The 14,219-nt window shown below is 39.6% G+C and overlaps 1 protein-coding gene, 1 long non-coding RNA gene and 1 other non-coding gene across 5 annotated transcripts in view; 1 reads left to right on the plus strand and 2 right to left on the minus strand.

Annotated features, from left to right (window-relative positions):
• The window catches only part of LOC111168917 (uncharacterized), an 85,646-nt gene that overhangs the window by 29,474 nt on the left and 41,953 nt on the right, over positions 1–14,219 (plus strand). The window lies entirely within an intron of this gene.
• The window catches only part of NHS (NHS actin remodeling regulator), a 348,226-nt gene that overhangs the window by 29,061 nt on the left and 304,946 nt on the right, over positions 1–14,219 (minus strand). The window lies entirely within an intron of this gene.
• On the minus strand, positions 13,612–13,684 carry TRNAR-UCU (transfer RNA arginine (anticodon UCU)). The gene has a single exon. It is a non-coding gene; the product is annotated as a tRNA-Arg (tRNA).

Consider the following 14,219-nt stretch of genomic DNA (forward strand, 5'->3'; position numbering starts at 1 on the left):
CATTCATAAATACTATTAACTAATCTATTAACCTTATTTGGATTTTGTCGGTTTTCCCACTAATGTCCTTTCTCTGGTCCAGGATCCAGTCCAGGGTCTCACACTGCATTTAGTTGTCAAATCTCCTTAGTGTCCTTCAGTTTTGTGATAGTCCCTCAGTCTTTGCCTTACGTGACCTTGACACTTTTGAAGAGTACTAGCCAATTATTTTCTAGAATGTCCTTCAAGTTGGAGTTGTCTGATGTTGTCTTATGATTAGATTGAGGTTACTCATTTTTAGCAAGAATCCCACAGAAGTGTTACCTCAGTGCATGATGTCAGGGGGCTCATGTATAGGCGTGCCCTTTTACTGCGGATGTTAACTTTGATCACTTGGTTAAGATCGTGTCTGCCACGCTTTTGCAGCTGAAGTTACTATTTTCTGTTTGTAATCAACAAGTATCTTGTGGGGCGAAATTTTGAAAGTATGCAAATATCCTGTTTCTCAACATAATTTCACCCAACTATTTTAGCATCCTGTGATGATTACTGTCTGTAAAAAGTTTTGCTGTCATATTTGGCTAACAGTGATTTTAAAACATTTCCATCAGTATTTCTACATTTATTAGTTAGAATTCTTCTGTAAGGAAGAGGTACCCCACCCCCATGTATTTATTTACTTATCCCAATTACTTATAGACAGTACAGACTCATAGACAGTTCTTTTATACTGTGTGTTATCATCTATTACTATCATTATTGTATTGTCCCAGATTTGGCCATCGGGAGCACCTTCAAGTTGGCTCCTGTGCCTTTCTGACATGCCACTATTATTATTTATTTTAGTACTTTCTTGCTTCCTGGCCTCTCAAGATATTCCAGGCTTATCTTCTATTTTCCCTGGCCAGCCCTGGAAAGGAGTCCTGGTTTCTCTTATCAGAGAGTGGTATTTAGAAACAAGATCTGGGCACTAGATGTGCTCAGTGTTACCAGTGTCATTGCTTCTAAGGCACTCTCAGGGGACAGAGCTAGGAAATACGTTTGTATACTCACACATGCACATGTGCACATATTTATTTTGTGCCTACCCACCTGCATATCCATGTATGTGTGTATGTGTGTGTGTGAGAATATATGTATGAATTTATACTGATACTTTAGATTCTAATCCAACACCACAGTATTCATCCTTGACGTCTTTCTTTCCTTCTTTAGAACTCCTTTCTCCAATGGTGACAAACTGTCATTATCCATAACATGTTTATTTATTTGTTCAATCCTAGTATACACAAAAAGTAGTTTCAGAATTTCTAACTCATTCTCTTGTAAAGAACAAATTTACTAACTAAAGTACAATATTTGTGTACAGTTCCTTTTGTCTTTCATCTACATGGTTGCTTTAGCCGCGGCTGCTCCCCGGGAAGCTCCCGCATGGGGATGGGATCTCAGACTTCCACGTTACTGTGGAGGGAAGAGCTGGAGGAGATCAAGATGGATACGGGCTTTTCCCAGTACACAGGGCATTACAGAATGGCACACCCAGTCTGTTTCTCTTCACTACCCATTCACCAGTTCCCCATGTATAAATATCATCCCCCCAGTTATGCTGCTGAGTGCCACACATCCATCCAGACTGAGAAAGTGAGAGAGGGACTCAAGCCAAGAAGCCGCCAAACAAGCTCTTTCACGGATGCCGACTGTGGCCATGCTGCTTTCCCTCCCGCTGGGCCTCAGCATGCTCCTTCAGCCTTTCCCAGTTGTCCTTTGCGTCCTGTTTCTCTGTCCCCCAACCCCCCATTCACTAGATCTTTCAGTTTGCGTGCTCTTTGTTACACCTCAAAATCCGCTCTCTTCTACCAGGCGCCCCCTTAAATATATGTCTAACTTGACAAGATGGTTCTGTGGTCTGGCATTTTTTATTTACCTTTGCTCACAAATGAGCCTCTGGGATGTTCTCTCCCCAGGAGCATCTCTCTTCAGAAGAATGTGACCATCTGTTGGTCCCTTGTACTCTGCTCTGTCATCAAAGGGCTACTGGATGGAAATGTTCTTCTTAAAATGTGTCGAGCCATCCCTTCTAGGTGGCTTGCCCAGGTCACTCGACCTCTGGCCTCTGATTCTGCACACGTAGGGTGGCTACTCTGTGGCTACTCTTGTTAGTGCAGGGTTGGTTCTTCAGTAAATAGCCATATGCCTGCTGGTCTGGTCAGCTTTGGGGCACTGTCGCCACCAGAAGAGCCGCCCTGACAATTTGCCTGGGGACTTCCTCATGGCTCTTTGAACAAGGAGGCTGGGCACCCTAAAAGCTTCCTGTGTTACCACCTCTGTAGCGTGGCTTATACCTCAGTGTTGCATGCCCTGGGATGTTTTTCACTTCACGTTTCCAAGTAGAAAGATTAGAGTTATGGAGATGCCTAACTCATCCTGTCCAAGAGATTTCAAGATTGTCCTTAGTATCCTGAAGGTTTTTGCACTTGGCAAATGGTTATGTCAGAAGCCATAGTCAGCTCCCAGTAGGGGTTCAAAGCATTGACTGTATTGTCACATTAGCTGCCTGGTTACATTGGCTTCCTACCTCCACTGCTAATCGCTTAGAAACACGGGGTCTGGCAATGGTGGCACAACCTGAGGTACAATTGTAGACCTTTCAGCAAGCCAGGAGCCAGGGCAGCTTCTTTGCCAGTCAGCTTAGTTTAGACCTCACTGAATTAGGCTGTTGTCATCCTAACACCTAAGTCCATTCATGCATGTATCTGCCTGTGGTGGATATTCTCTGACTCACTACGTGCTTGCTTGCTTTCTTGCTTAAGAAGAAGCAATTCTTTAGGAAGGGAATGGCCAAAGAACACCACTGCAAAGGGAAGGGAAAAGAATGGGGGACAGAGGAGTGGCCAGGCGAGATGGCTCAAGTATAAATGAATGAGAAATTCTGTATGACGTACCATTCTGACTTTAGGATCAAGTGATGTAACACAGGAATTGTGTAAAAGGGAAGATTGTCTGATAATTTTCGATTCAGTACCTCAGAGGCTCTTTGACTTGAACATTTAAAGTTCCCAAGTTTATGCCTTTGCCCTCTTGGCAGTATAGCACACTGTTTTAATCCACGGCTGTGTCTTATTGCTCTGTTTAAAATTATATTCATCAATCCATCAATAAATATTTGTGGTTAAAACAAAACAACAAAATAAGAATACTTCTTTCCAAAGTTACTTAGGTTAGCTATTTTCTTCCCCATCTCCTTCAGTGTGGTTAGGGATATTCACTTGTAATATAGTTAGGTTTATTTGTTACTGCGTGTTTTCCACTTTGGATTCTCCTTACATTCTGGCTGATGTTAATTATTTATTTACGGGGGGGGTATGTGAAATATTACCCTAGGTTCTAAGGGTTAGAGCTCCCCAAAAATATACTCAGAGAAGTGTCACGCTGCCTTGACCCTGCTACCTCCTTCCCATCCCCCATTCTTTCTACCCCATTCCCACCTATGCCCTGTTGGTAAACCAATCTCATTAGCTTCTGGTTTCTCTCTCCTATACAGTCAGTTCTGCTGTAACTCTTGTTTTGAAACAGTGAATTTGTTCCAACGTGATTGATATCTTAGAGCACAAGTTGAGCTTAGTGTGAATTTTGCGTGTGTCAAGGCACAATTTCACATATGAGAAACTCGAGGTGAATGCAGAAACTGCACCCAGCTGACCTGAGCTGTGTAAAAGCACACAAAATACACACACCTCAAACACCTCTGTGCCCCCTCGATTCACCCCGTGTCTTAGCAGCCACCCCTGTCCACATCTGCTATTACAGCCTGCCTTCTGATTTCAGGTACCCCTGCATCTACCCCCCCTCCTGATGCCCACTCCACAAGCAAACTTCAGGGCCTTTTTTAGGGAAAGTGACACATGTATTATGTATTTCTTAACCATTTCACATGTGTAAAATTGTGCTACTGTTTATTTATTAGGTTCCTATCTGTGTGTGTGTGTGTGTGTGTGTGTGTGTGTGTGTCACAGAAGCTTTTTGAGTGTTGTGCTCTGTTTTCTCTATAAACCCTTTGGTTTTTATTGTGCAGTTCTGCATAATGTAGAGATTTATAAGGATGGCTATGTTGTGCTATAGCAGAATTGACTATTTCTTTTACACAAATAAGTGGATACCTGCATATTTTCATATATACCCTTCTTCGTAACATGAAGGGTAGCATACTATAGACACTCTTTTGGGCTTTACCTTTGTCACTTAAGAGTACGTCCTGGAAATCACTCCTTATTAGCTCATAAAAATCTTCCTCATTTTTTTAACAGCTGCATAGTACTACATTATGTGGATGTCCTATAGTTTATTCCATCACTGCATGTACATAACCACAGAAAAAGGGTTAAAATCACTAATGGATAAATACTTCCATCTGTGTATAGGCACCTTGGTTGTTTTCAATATCTCATAAACAATACTGCAATGAATAACCTTTTTGTATTATTGGAGGTGAAGGTTTGGTGGGATTGCTAGGGCAAAAAGTGAGTGCATATGTAGTTTTGTTAGATACTGCCAAATTCCCTTCCAGGTAGGTTGTCCAAAAAGTTTGAATTTCCACCAGCATTGTATGTGAGTACCTGTTTTTCCCGCAGTTTCACCAATAGAATGTTGTCATATTGTTTAATTTTTCCTAATCTAATAGGTGATAAATGGTATCTGTATTGTTTGCATTTCTCTAATTACGAGTGAGTTTGAACAATTTTCCCTAAGTTTAAGAAACATTTTAATGTTTTTTCTGGATTGTCTGTTCAGGCTTCTCCCCCCGTCCCCATTTTTCTACCAGGTTTTTGCTCCTTCCTTTGTCCCTGAATTCTAAGAGGTATTTATCTATTAGGGATATTAGTCCTTTTATTTCTGTGGTATATGTTTTTCTTATTATTTTTTTAACATCTTTATTGGAGTATAATTGCTTTACAATGGTGTGTTAGTTTCTGCTTTATAACAAAGTGAATCAGTTATACATATACACATGTTCCCATATCTCTTCCCTCTTGCGTCTCCCTCCCTCCCACCCTCCCTATCCCACCCCTCTAGGTGGTCACAAAGCACCGAGCTGATCTCCCTGTGCTATGCGGCTGCTTCCCACTAGCTGTCTGTTCTACGTTTGGTGGTGTATATATGTCCATGCCACGCTCTCACTTTGTCACAGCCTACCCTTCCCCCTCCCCACATCCTCAAGTCCATTCTCTAGTAGGTCTGCGTCTCCATTCCCGTCTTACCCTGAGGTTCTTCATGACTTTTTCTTAGATTCCATATATATGTGTTAGCATACAGTATTTGTTTTTCTGTTTCTGACTTACTTCACTCTATATGACAGACTCTAGGTCCATCTACCTCACTACAAATAACTCAATTTTGTTTCTTTTTATGGCTGAGTAGTATTCCATTGTATATATGTGCCACATCTTCTTTATCCATTCATCCGATGATGGACACTTAGGTTGCTTCCATGTCCTGGCTATTGTAAATAGAGGTGCAATGAACATTTTGGTACATGACTCTTTTTGAATTATGGTTTTCTCAGGGTATATGCCCAGTAGTGGGATTGCTGGGTCGTATGGTAGTTCTATTTTTAGTTTTGTAAGGAACCTCCATACTGTTCTCCATAGTGGCTGTATCAATTTACATTCCCACCAGCAGTGCAAGAGTGTTCCCTTTTCTCCACACCCTCTCCAGCGTTTATTGTTTCTAGATTTTTTGATGATGGCCATTCTGACCGGTGTGAGATGATATCTCATTGCAGTTTTGATTTGCATTTCTCTAATGATTAATGATGTTGAGCATTCTTTCATGTGTTTGTTGGCAATCTGTATATCTTCTTTGGAGAAATGTCTATTTAGGTCTTCTGCCCATTTTTGGATTGGGTTGTTTGTTTTTTTGTTATTGAGCTGCATGAGCTGCTACTAAATTTTGGAGATTAACCCTTTGTCAGTTGCTTCATTTGCAAATACTTCCTCCCATTCTGAGGGTTGTCTTTTGGTCTTGTTTATGGTTTCCTTTGCTGTGCAAAAGCTTTGAAGTTTCATTAGGTCCCATTTGTTTATTTTTATTTCCATTTCTCTAGGAGGTGGGTCAAAAAGGATCTTGCTGTGATTTATGTCATAGGGTGTTCTGCCTGTGTTTTCCTTTAAGAGTTTGATAGTGTCTGGCCTTGCATTTAGGTCTTTAATCCATTTTGAGTTTATTATTGTGTATGGTGTTAGGGAGTGTTCTAATCTCATACTTTTACATGTACCTGTCCAGTTTTCCCAGCACCACTTACTGAAGAGGCTGTCTTTTCTCCACTGTATATTCTTGCCTCCTTTATCAAAGATAAGGTGACCATATGTGCGTGGGTTTATCTCTGGGCTTTCTATCCTGTTCCATTGATCTATATTTCTTTTTTTTGTGTGTGGTATGTGGGCCTCTCACTGTTGTGGGCTCTCCCGTTGTGGAGCACAGGCTCCGGATGCGCAGGCTCAGCGGCCATGGCTCACGGGCCTAGCCGCTCTGCAGCACGTGGGATCTTCCCGGACCGGGGCACAAACCCGTGTCCCCTGCATCGGCAGGCGGACTCTCAACCACTGCGCCACCAGGGAAGCCCTGATCTATATTTCTGTTTTTGTGCCAGTACCATACTGTCTTGATTACTGTAGCTTTGTAGTATAGTCTGAAGTCAGGGAGCCTGATTCCTCCAGCTCCATTTTTCGTTCTCAAGATTGCTTTGGCTATTCGGGGTCTTTTGTGTTTCCATACAAATTGTGAAATTTTTTGTCCTAGTTCTGTGAAAAATGCCAGTGGTAGTTTGATAGGGATTGCATTGAATCTGTAGTTTGCTTTGTGTAGTAGAGTCATTTTCACAATGTTGATTCTTCCAGTCCAAGAGCATGGTATATCTCTCCATCTATTTGTATCATCTTTAATTTCTTTCATCAGCATCTTATAATTTTCTGCATACAGGTCTTTTGTCTCCTTAGGTAGGTTTATTCCTATATATTTTATTCTTTTTGTTGCAATGGTAAATGGGAGTGTTTTCTTAATTTCACTTTCAGATTTTTCATCATTAGTGTATAGGAATGCCAGAGATTTCTGTGCATTAATTTTGTATCCTGCAACTTTACCAAATTCATTGATTAGCTCTAGTAGTTTTCTGGTAGCATCTTTAGGATTCTCTATGTATAGTATCATGTCATCTGCAAACAGTGACAGCTTTGCTTCCTCTTTTCCGATTTGGATTCCTTTTATTTCTTTTTCTTCTCTGATTGCTGTGGCTGAAACTTCCAAAACTGTGTTGAATAAGAGTGGTGAGAGTGGGCAACCTTGTCTTGTTCCTGATCTTAGTGGAAATGCTTTCAGTTTTTCACCATTGAGGACGATGTTGGCTGTGGGTTTGTCATATATGGCCTTTATTATGTTGAGGAAAGTTCCCTCTATGCCTACTTTCTGCAGGGTTTTTATCATAAGTGGGTGTTGAATTTTGTCGAAAGCTTTCTCTGCATCTATTGAGATGATCATATGGTGTTTCTCCTTCAGTTTGTTAATATGGTGTATCACGTTGATTGATTTGCGTATACTGAAGAATCCTTGCATTCCTGGAATAAACCCCACTTGACCGTGGTGTATGATCCTTTTAATGTGCTGTTGGATTCTGTTTGCTAGTATTTTGTTGAGGATTTTTGCATCTATGTTCATCAGTGATATTGGCCTGTAGTTTTCTTTCTTTGTGACATCTTTGTCTGGTTTTGGTATCAGGATGATGGTGGCCTCGTAGAATGAGTTTGGGCGTGTTCCTTCCTCTGCTATATTTTGGAAGAGTTTGAGAAGGATAGGTGTTAGCTCTTCTCTAAATGTTTGATAGAATTCACCTGTGAAGCCATCTGGTCCTGGGCTTTTGTTTGTTGGAAGATTTTTTTTTTTATTTGGTATGCGGACCTCTCACTGTTGTGGCCTCTCCCATTACGGAGCACAGGCCCCGGACGCGCAGGCTCAGTGGCCATGGCTCCCGGGCCCAGCCGCTCCGCGGCATGTGGGATCTTCCCAGACCGGGGCACGAACCCGTGTCCCCTGCATCGGCAGGCGGACTCTCAACCATTGTGCCACCGGGGAAGCCCTGTTGGAAGATTTTTAATCACAGTTTCAATTTCAGTGCTTGTGATTGGTCTGTTCATATTTTCTGTTTCTTCCTGATTCAGTCTTTGTGTGGTATATGTTGCGCATATTTTCTCTCAGTTTTTAGTTGTCATTTGACTTTGTTAATGGTGTTTGAGCATGCAAAAGCATTGAATGTTCAAATTTATCAATATTCTCTTTTATTGCCTCTATTTTGAGTCAGAGTTAGAGAGCCATTTCCTAGACTGAGGTCAAAGAATAATTCACCCCTATTTTCTTTCAGTACTTGTATGGTTGCATTTTTTAATGTTTAGGTCTCTGATCCCTTTGGAGTTTAATCTTGTGTATGGTGTGAAGTATGGCTCTAATTAAATGGTTCTCAACTGGGGGCGATTTTGTCCCCCCAGGGGACATGTAGCAGTGTCAGGAGACATTTTGGGTTGTCAAAACTAGGGGGAAGAATGCTCCTGACATCTAGTGGGTAGAGGCCAAGGATGCTGCTAAACATCCTGCAGTGCACAGGACAGCCTCCCACAGCAAAGAATGATCCGACTCAAAATGTCAATAGTGTCGAGGTTGAGAAACTCTTGATAAAATGTTTTTCTTCAACAAGTGGCTACCCAGTTGTTCCAGCATCATTAAAAAAAAAAAAAAAAAGCCACAACAGTGAAAGGCCCACGTACCGCAAACAATAAACAAAACAAAACAGAAAAACACCCCTCCATCTTTTTGACTCAGTGTTTAGAGATACCACAGTTACCAGATGTTTTCATATATACTTGGGTCCATTTCTGGCCTTTGTATTCTATCCTGCTGGTGTATTTGTGCCAGTACCACACGGTTGTAATTATAAAGGCTTTAAAAATACTTTAATATCTGTTAGGGCTAATCCCCCCTTATGGGTTTCCTTTTTCAGTGATTTTCTGGCTATTTTTAAAAATTTAATAGACTATTTTTTTAATTGAATGAGTCTTAAAATACTATAGAGGTTTACAGTTTTCAAAAGTTTCATACACCTGATTTCATATAATCCCATAATAACCTTTTTTTCCCACCCACCTCTGTATTACCCCTCCCCCCTCCCCTTTCCCCATGGTAACCACTAGTTTGATCTCTGTCTCGGAGTCTGCTTCTTTTTTTGTTTTATTCACTAGCTTGTTGTATTAATATTTTTTACATTCCACATATAAGTGATATCATACAGTATTTGTCCTTCTCTGTCTGCCTTATTTCACTTAGCCTTCCAAGTCCATCCACGTTGCTGCAAATAGCAAAATTTCATTTTTTTATGCCTAGTAGTATTCCATTATACATATATATGTACACCACATCTTCTTTATCCATTCTTCTGTTGATGACACTTAGGTTGCTTCCATATCTTGGCAGTTATAAATAATGCTGCTATGAATACTGGGGTGTGTGTATCTTTCTGAATTAGTGTTTATGGATTTTTTGGATATATACCCAGGAGTGGAATTGCTGGGTCATATGGTAGTTCTACTTTTAGTTTTTAGAGAAATCTCCATACTGCTTTTCCACAGAGGCTGCACCAATTTACATCCTCACCAACAGTGTATGAGGGTTTCCTTTTCTCCACACCCTCTCCTGCATTTATTATTTGTAGACTTTTTCATGATAGCATTCTTATTGGTGTGAGGTGATACCTCATTGTAGTTTTGACTTCCATTTCTCTAATAATTAGTGATGTTGAGCATCTTTTCATGTGCCTGTTGGCCTTCTGCATTTCCTCTTGGAAAAATGTCTATTCAGGTTTTCCGCCCATTTGGTAATCAGGTTGTTTGCTTTTTTGATGTTGAGTTGTATGAGCTGTTTATAGTTGTTAGATATTAACCCCTTATTGGTCATTATCATTTGCAAGTAATCATTTCCCATTCAGTAGGTTATCTTTTCATTTTGTTGATGGTTTCCTTTGCTGTGCAAAAGCTTTTAAGTTTAATTAGGTCCCATTTGTTTATTTTTGCTTTTGTTTCCTTTGCTTTAGGAGATGGATCAAAAAATATATTGCTGTGATTTATGTCAAAGACTGTTCTGCCTGTGTTTTCCTCTAGGAGTTTTATAGTATCTGGTCTTACATTTAGATCTTGAATCCATTTTGAGTTTATTTTTGTATATGATGTTAGAGAATGTTCTAATTTCATTTTTTTTTTTTTTTTTTTTTTTTGCGGTACGTGGGCCTCTCACTGTTGTGGCCTCTCCCGTTGCGGAGCGCAGGCTCTGCAAGTGCAGGCTCAGCGGCCATGGCTCACGGGCCTAGCTGCTCCGCGGCATGTGGGATCTTCCCGGACCGGGGCACGAACCCGTGTCCCCTGCATCGGCAGGTGGACTGTCAACCACTGCGCCACCAGGGAAGCCCCCTAATTTCATTCTTTTACATGTAGCTGTCCAGGTTTCTCAGCACCACTTACTGAAGAGACTGTCTTTTCTCCATTGTATATTTTTGCCTCCTTTGTCATAGATTAACTGATCATAAGTGTGTGGGTTTATTTCTGGGCTCTCTGTTCTGTTTCTTTGATCTATGTGTCTGTTTTTGTGCCAGTACCACATTGTTTTGATGACTGCAGCCTTGTAGTATAGTCTGAAGTCTGGGAGCATGGTTCCTCCAGCTCTGTTCTTCTTTCTCAAGATTATTTTGACTATCCAGGGTCTTTTGTGTTTCCATATATATTTTAAAATTATTTTTTCTAGTTTTTTGAAAAATGCCACTGGTATTTTGATAGGGATTGCAGTGAATCTGTAGATTGCCTTCAGTAGTATGGTCCTTTTAACAATATCACTTTTTCCAATCTAAACATGTTATATCTTTCCATCTGTTTGTGTTGTCTTCAATTTCTTTCATCAGTGCCTTACAGTTTTCCAAGTACAGGTCTTCTGCCTCCTTAGGTAGGTTTACTCCTAGTTATTTTATTCCTTTTGATGCAGTGGTAAGTGGGATTGTTTCCTTTATTTCTCTTTCTGATAGTTCGTTATTAGTGTATAGAAATGCAGCAGATTTCTGTACTTCAATTTTGTACCGAATTCATCGATGAGCTCCAGTACTTCTCTGGTGGCATCTTTAGGATTTTCTATGTATAGTATCACGTCATCTGCAAACAGTGACAGTTTTACTTCTTCATTTCCAATTTGAATTCCTTCTTCTTGTCTGATTGCTATGGCTAGTATTTCCAAAACTATGTTGAATAAAAGTGGCAAGAGTGAACGTCCTTGTCTTGTTCCTTATCTTAGAGGAAATGCTTTCAGCTTTTCACCACTGAGTACGATGTTAGCTGTGGGTTTGTCATGTATGGCCTTTATTATGTTGAGTTATATTCCCTCTATGCCCACTTTCTGGAGAAGTTTTTTTTTTTTTATCATAAACGGATGTTGAACTTTATCAGAAGATTTTTCTGCATCTATTGGGATGATCATATGGTTTTTATTCTTCAATTTGTTAATGTAGTGTGTTACAATGATTGATTTGGAGATATTGAAAAATCCTTGCATCCCTCGGATAAATCCCACTTGATCATGGTGTATGATCTTTGTAATGTAGTGTTGGATTTGGTTTGCTAACATTTTATTGAGGATTTTTGCATCTATGTTCATCAGTGATATTGGCCTGTAATTTTCTTTTTTCGTGATATCTTTGTCTGGTTTTGGTATCAGGGTGATGCTGGCCTCATAGAATGAGTTGGGAAGTGCTCCTTCCCTTGCAGTTTTTTGGAATAGTTTGAGAAGCATGGGTCTTAACTCTTCTCTAAATGTTTGGTAGAGTTCACGTGGGAAGCCATCTGGTCCTAGACTTTTGTTTTTTGGGAGTTTTTAAATTACTGATTCAATTTCATTACTGGTAATTGGTCTGTTCATATTTTCTATTCCTTCCTGGTTCAGTCTTGGGATAGTGTACCTTTCTAAGAGTTTGTCCATTTCTTCTAGGTTGTCCATTTTATTGGCATATAGCTGTTCATAGTAGTCTCTTATGATCCTTTGCATTTCTGTGGTGTTGATTGTAACTTCTCCTTTTTAATTTTGATTTTATTGATATGGGCCCTCTCCCATTTTTTCTTGATGAGTCTGGCTAAAGGTTTGTCAATTTTGTTTGTCTTTTCAGAGAGCCAGCTTTCACTTTCATTGATCTTTTCTATTATTTTTTAGTCTCTGTTTCATTTATTTCTGCTCTGATGTTTATGATTTCTTTCCTGCTACTAACTTTGGGTTTTGTTTGTTCTTCTTTCTCTAGTTGCTTTAAGTGTAAGGTTAGCTTGTTTATTTGAGATTTTACTTGTTTCCTGAGGTAAGATTGTATTGCTATAAACTTCCTTCTTAGAACTGCTTTTGCTGTGTCCCTTTGGTTTTGGATCGTTGTGTTTTCATTGTCATTCGTCTCTACGTATTTATTTCCTCTTTGATTTCTTCAGTTAGCCATTGGTTGTTTAGTAGCATATTGTTTAGCCTCCATGTGTTTGTGTTTTCTGCAGTTTTTTTCTTGTAGTTGATTTCTAGTCTCATAGCATTTTGGTCAGAAAAGATGCCTGACATGATTTCAATTTTCTTAAATTTACTAAGGCTTGTTTTGTGGCCTAGCGTGTGATCTATTCTGGAGCATGTTCTGTGTGCACCTGAAAAGAGTGTATTCTGCTGCTTTTGGACGGAATGCTCTGTATATCAATTAAGTTCGTCTGGTCTAACATGTCATTTAAGGCCAGTTTCCTTACTGATTTTCTGTCTGGCTGATCTGTCCATTGATGTGAGTGGGGTGTTAGTGTCCTCTACTGTCACTGTGTTACTGTCGATTTCTCCTTTTATGTTTGTAAATATTTGCTTTATATATTTAGGTGCTCCTATGTTGGGTGCATATATATTTACAATTGTTAGATCTTCTTGGATTGATCCCTTGATCATTATGTAGTGTCCTTTTTTGTAACGGCCTTTATTTTAAAGTCTATTTTGTGTGATATACTTATTGCTACGCTGACTTTCTTTTGATTTCCACTTGCATGGAATACCTTTTTACATTCTCTAACTTTTAGTCTGTGTGTGTCTCTAGATCTGAAGTGATGCTCTTGTTGCAGCATATATACGGGTCTTGTTTTTGTATCCATTCAGCCACTCTGTGTCTTTTGGTTGGATAATTTAGTCCATTTATATTTAAGGTAATTATTGATATATATGTTCTTATTGCCATTTTGTTGCTTTGGATTTGTTTTTATAGGTCTTCTTTTCTTCTTCTTTTGCTCTCTTCTCTTGTGATTTGATGGCTGTCTTTAGCATTATGTTTGGATTCCTTTTTCTTTTTTTGTGTATATCTATTACAGATTTTTGGTTTGCAGATACCATGAGGTTTTTGTATAGCAGTCTATGTATGTGTGTGTGTGTGTGTGTGTGTGTGATTGTTTTAAGTTGCTTATCTCTTAATTTCAAATAAATTTTAAAGACCCTGCATTTGTATTCTCCTCCCCTCATGATTACTTTTTTTTTTTTCTTTTGGCCACAAGGCTTGTGGAATCTTAGCTCCCCAACCAGGGATCGAACCTGTGCCCCCTGCATTAGAAGTGCAGAGTCCTAACCACTAGACCACCAGGGAATTCCCACGATTACTATTTTTGATATCATATTTTATATGTAATTATCTTGTGTATCCCTTAACTGCTTATTGTGGATATAGATGATTTTATTACTTTTGTCTTTAACCTCCCTGCTAGCTTTGTGTGTGGATGATTGCCTACCTTTACTGTATGTTTGCCTTTACTGGTGAGCTGTTTCATTTTGTAATTTTCTTGTTTCTAATTGTGGCCTTTTCTTTTTTCACCTAGAGAAGTTCCTTTAACATTTGTTGTAAAGCTGGTTTGGTGGTGCTGAACTCTTTTTAGCTTGTCTGTAAAGCATTTGATCTCCATCAAATCTGAAGGAGAGCCTTGCTGGGTAGAGTATGCTTGGTTGTAGGTTTTTCTGTTTCATCACTTTGAGTATATTGTGCCATTCCCTCCTGGCCTGCAGAGTTTCTGCTTAAAAATCAGCTGATAGCCTTTTGGGAGTTCCCTCGTATGTTACTTGTTGTTTTTCCCTTGCTGCTTTTAATATTCTCTCTTTATCTTTAATTTTTGTCATTTTAATTACAA

Source organism: Delphinapterus leucas, chromosome X, assembly GCF_059928025.1.
Source record: "Delphinapterus leucas isolate spDelLeu-1000000601 "Yukka" chromosome X, BTC_Dleu_Yukka2, whole genome shotgun sequence".
NCBI lineage: Eukaryota > Metazoa > Chordata > Mammalia > Artiodactyla > Monodontidae > Delphinapterus > Delphinapterus leucas.